Consider the following 5,529-nt stretch of genomic DNA (forward strand, 5'->3'; position numbering starts at 1 on the left):
TCGTTATAGATCGCAGGGACTTGCATCCTATTCTCCTGATAGATATGTAGTCAGCAGCTACAAAGTAATTAAGCTAAGATTCGAAATCGAATCTACGTTTTTTCACATTGTCAAACAAATCTTCAACCCATTGTTTTAGCCTTTTTCGCACTCGGAGATAAATATTCTACTGCACCTACAAGCAAGCTCTGTACACGCAAACAAACCACCCAAGGAAGTTGTATACTTCTTATGTATTGTAACGACTTGCATTATGATTGATAAATAATAAATGATTATCTAATCAAATAATTAATTATTTTCCCGTCATTTCTCTGATGCACTATGGCAACAAAATTCACTCGATACAGATATATTAAATTAAATTATATTAACAGCACAATAAACGCTACCTTATTTAATCAGTCGAAGTAATAAACCAAAGGAACACATACAAGTATTAAAATAATAACAAAATGAAACGTGTAAAAATGAAATGTTTTATTTTCTCAACAAATCTCAATGAACAGAAGTACAAGCAAAAACAAATGGAAGAATAAGCAATTTGTGTTTACATGCATTTCACACACATGTATGCATTTCTATGTGTAAAAACATATGCACATCAGTGCATACGCTTGTCCTTTTCCTACCGGTGCAAACTGAATATCTTGCTTGTCACAAACTGTTAAAACAGAAATGATCAACAAAGAAAGGTGGAACAATTACACAAATCTGTCACAAACAGCAATATTTTGAGAGTCAAATCTAAACAACGACTGTATGTACTTAATTTTATGAATGGTGATACTTGAAACCATAGATTTAACACATACGCTGTTGAATAATAATTCTTGAGAACGTGTGTAAATATATGTATGCATGTGTGTGTGTGTAATGTTAGTTAAAATAAAATCTAAGAAGGTCAAAATCTCAGAGTTCAAATTACGTCGAGCAAGAACGGCTGCCAGTAAAAATGACTGCTTTCCTGAGATGGTGTAATTGAGATGAGATCTGGAAAACGTGGTCAAAGCAGCATCTGTTTATAAGCAATATAAAAGGTTCTACAATACACGATTTTTATTAATAAATAAATAAAATGAATAAATAAATTCAACTTAGTAGTTTGTGGGAAAGACTCGCTTATTTGGTTTTTGCGTGTGAGATCGACTGGGGGTATCGAGTTTAGTAGACTTTTATATGGTTGATATTGCTGTGGTTTTGATGTTTACCGAACTTTGCCTTCACTGTCATTCACGTATCCTTCTCTTCGTAACTCTAGCTCTTTCTTACTCTCTCAATCTTCCTTCCTAGATCTGTCTCATTGATGACTACCAAATATACATGAAAGTGTAAGAGAAGGAGTGGGGGTATGTTGCAGAACAGGAAGCTCTGCTTAAGGCACGATATCATAAGGGTCAAGTGTAGGTGTTAAATAAATGTTACAAGCAGAACAGAAGTGTTAGATCGTACTATAGTGGAATGTTTAACAACAGCAAGAATCAGAACTTTGCGATGCGATGTAGAAAAGGTGTGGAGATCAAATTTGCAAAATGGCTTCAGAAATCTGAAGCATTCGATTGTATTTTAATGGGTATGTTCTTTACTTGTCAGTATTTGTATGTGAGTGTGCGAGTGTGTGTAGGAATGAGGGAAATGAATAGAACTATTTCTTAAATTTAGTTTATAATTGAACTCCTAAAGATGTTTGCTTTACTTTGAAATAGATAAGTAAGCAAGAAATTTTTTGAAAAAAATATATGTACTCATAATATATATTTACAAATAAATTTCACGTTCTATGTGCATGTGTGTGAGTGTGTGTGCATATGGATACTTTATTATCTACGTGAAAATGTTTTAAAGGGCAAAGGCTATGTCAATAAATATTTAATTATACTTTGAAATAAAATTCTCAGTATTCAGTTTTAAGTTTAAATGTTACAATTTTGTCTATTTTGTGAGTGATATTGAATCTTATCGAGTTATGTGATTGCTTTGAATAAATAAATATTTTAAGAGCATATACTGAATATAAGCCAGAAGGGAACATAAACAACCATACAGTAAAAAGGAAACCTTAACTCCCCTGTATTTCTTTGAAATTATATAGTATTATTTGTGCGCTGGTAAACCCCCAAAAAATCGATCTTAGAAGACAATTTAAGTAACCTAAACTAGCTGGCGCCTTCCATATGTCTACATATATTTACCAAACAAATGGTGAACTACGCTATTTGAAGAATAATTTCTACATATCAGAAATGTATGACAACTAAGCTACTCGATTTTTTTTTTTATTGCTTCGAATCCAAACTACACTAAAATAATATTACTTCGAAATTACAGAAGAGAAACAGTCCCATATATATATATATATATATATATATATATATATATATATATATATACATATATACATATATATATATATATATATATATATATATATATATATACATATATACATATATATATATATATATATATATACATATATACATATATACATATATATATATATATATATATATACATATATACATATATATATATATATATATATATATATATATATATATATGTATATATATATATATATATATATATATATATATATATATATATATGTATATGCAAACGTCAAGAAATACTTAGAATTTAAGAAAAAAACAACAAAAAACAGCAACTTATATGAAAATTAGGTAAAGCTTGTAAGTTACATTTTTTTTTTGAAGAGACTGTTGACTTTTATTCGCATTCATTTTTCCTTTTAATGCTTGGGCGATATTTGTAATATTATTTATTTGCTTTTCTTTTATTTCTTGGGAGTTGATGGGAATGTTACCGGAAAGCGTCAATTGTATTTAGTATTTCTAAATCCGATTACAAACGATTACCACTGGCAAGTCTGGGTAAAAATTTCTATTAATGATTAGAAATAACCAATAGATGAGATTATGACACAGTGTATGTGTGTGTGCTTGCGTACATGTTTGTGTGTGTCTGTGTGTTTATAATCTTGTGTCTTAGGAGAAAAATCTTAATTCACTACTTTCTACTGGATACTAGTGTGTGAGTATATATATATATATATATATATATATATATATATATATATATATGTTCATTAAGAAATAGAGGATCTATACGGATTCTATTTGCAAAAGTTTGGTTTTCTAACAAGATTCCATGTCATGATGGAAATTTATTTGTATTGTCTTCCCTTGGATGCTAAGTAGTGTGGGCTATTTTACACGAAGTATGAAAATATATATTTCTCTGACTCAAAGTGAGTTGGGGAAGCAAATATGATTTGTATCACTCACACCATACACACGCATATATACATATAGATGTTAATACAAAGACAACTTTATATACATAACTTAATGTTGCGTACTTTCACATTACATAACTACACAAATATTAGTGGTTGCAGATAAGCTCAAACGAAAGAATTCCTTATACGATTGTACCATTTTGTTTGGACGAACAGGGAAAACTCCAGGGATCTATTTTCTTCATGTCTACACACATAATTGTGTGTGTATGTCTGTGTGTGTCTAATTTGGCTCATTCACGGAAGTTTTGCAAAGTCTGTGGCCATTTCTTTTCTGAGACAATTTCCCAAGCTGCTGGCGGCAACATTTTTGCGTTGGTTCTGGTGGAATTTAGCTTTTTAAAACATTGCGTATCTTGCTGTAGTTGAGTTCTTTTGGGCTTTCGTCATGATTTGAACCAGGAAGCTGGACAAACTGCGTTTACGCCTTTGAACCATGTTGGATATGTTGTCCAAGTCGCTGGCAACTAAAATAAAAAATATATATATATATGATGGCGTGATAATTAAAGAGCAAAAGTAAGAAAGTAACATCAATATATAGAAAAATAGAAAAGTCAGATAGAAATATTTTGCATATGCACAAGATTACATATTTATAAGGTGATAAGAGTTTTAGTAAAGTGAAAAAAAAATTACATTAACGAGGAATAAAAAAAAAAGCAACAGCAATGGAGTCGAGGCCAGATTACTTAATTCACGTTGTTTATGTACCCGAGAAATCATGAATAAATTAAATTAAATCAAGAGTATACGACCAATTTCTTGAATTTCCTTATCAGAAATAGTTAAATAGTAATTAGCTTTATTGATTTCAGGATCAGGTAAAAGAGTTCGAATCTGTTCAAGAAAAATTCGAAATGCAAGTGAAATACCTATAGCCAAAAATATTAAATTATTTGAAGAGTCAGCTGGTCGAGGGTGTTCCGCAGATTTGGGCAAAAGAAAAAATTCGTTCACATTTTATCACAGTAATCGATCTGCTTAGCAATGGACACTGATTTAATAATTTATCTCTGAACAAATGAAGTAAATCGTTTCTTCGTATTAGATAGTTCTCTCCGCATATTAGAATAAAAATTTAGGCATATACTTTAAAGGATGGTTATTAACATTAAGCCGAATTAATTTTGACCGACATATAGCGGCTATTTCTGTTCCAACAACAGCCTTGTAATGTGTCTATTTTTAACGGTTTTGTTCACTTTCCTGTCAATAAGTATCGTGTCTAGATGAAGCTCACCTCCGGGCAAAGGTTCAACACTTTGCATCCCTTCACTTGAATTGTGTCACTAGAAAACCATTCAACTTTCAATGACCCAAACAACTTAATGTAAATAGGTGCTACACACAGTTTCTGCTCATTACTGTTAGCAAACGAATCACAATTTAACTGACGATTATTTCATCCGCTTGTTCTGTTAATTCCAAATCCACATAGATTTGAGAGGAAGGATTAATTTTACAGTGTGTAGCGGACAGATTTAATTTGTTAATTTTATAGATTGATTGAAAAATCTGCCGAAATGCTGTATTCATCACACTTACAAAAATTCCGAATTTTTTTGTTTCAGTTCAATAAGAAACAAAGAGACGGGATTTGAAAGCGAATCGTTCAGATACTGGAAGAAATGCCGCTAAGCATTTCGTCCGATGCACTCGCCACCATGAATGAATACATAAATAAATTTCTACTATAGGCACAATGCCTGAAATTTCGAGGGTCAGGGCTAGTCGAGTGCATAGACTCCAGTGCTCAACTGGTACTTATTTCATCAACCCCATAACGGTGAAAGGCAAAGTCGATCTTGGCGGAACTTAGAACATAAAGAGCTGGAATGACTACATAAATAATCTTTTCTACTATAGGCACAAACCTGAAATTTTGGGGGAGGGGGCTTATCGATTACAGAGACCCCAGTACTCAACTGGTACTTTTTTGTCGACCCCGAAAAAATGAAAGGTAAAATCGATCTAGGAGGAATTTGAATTTAGAACATAAGGGCGGACGAAATGTTGCTAAGCACTTTGTCCGGCGCGATAACAATTCTACCAGCTCGCCACCTTGACTACATAAATAATAATGATTTCAAATGTTGGTACAAGGCCAACAGTTTCGGGGAAGGGTGTAAGTCGATTACATAAACCCCCGTGCTCAATTGATATTTATTTTATCGACCCAGAAAGGATGAAAAGTAATGTCGGCA

General features: G+C 31.9%; 1 long non-coding RNA gene across 1 annotated transcript in view; it reads right to left on the reverse strand.

Annotated features, from left to right (window-relative positions):
* Positions 1-465: 465 nt before the first annotated feature.
* Positions 466-5,529, reverse strand: part of LOC106871639 (uncharacterized) — a 10,943-nt gene continuing 5,879 nt past the window's right edge. The window contains exon 3 of the long non-coding RNA XR_016245190.1: positions 466-3,789. This is a non-coding gene — a long non-coding RNA (uncharacterized LOC106871639). The remainder of the gene's footprint in view (positions 3,790-5,529) is intronic.

This window comes from Octopus bimaculoides, chromosome 19 (assembly GCF_046866305.1).
Source record: "Octopus bimaculoides isolate indiv1 chromosome 19, ASM4686630v1, whole genome shotgun sequence".
NCBI lineage: Eukaryota > Metazoa > Mollusca > Cephalopoda > Octopoda > Octopodidae > Octopus > Octopus bimaculoides.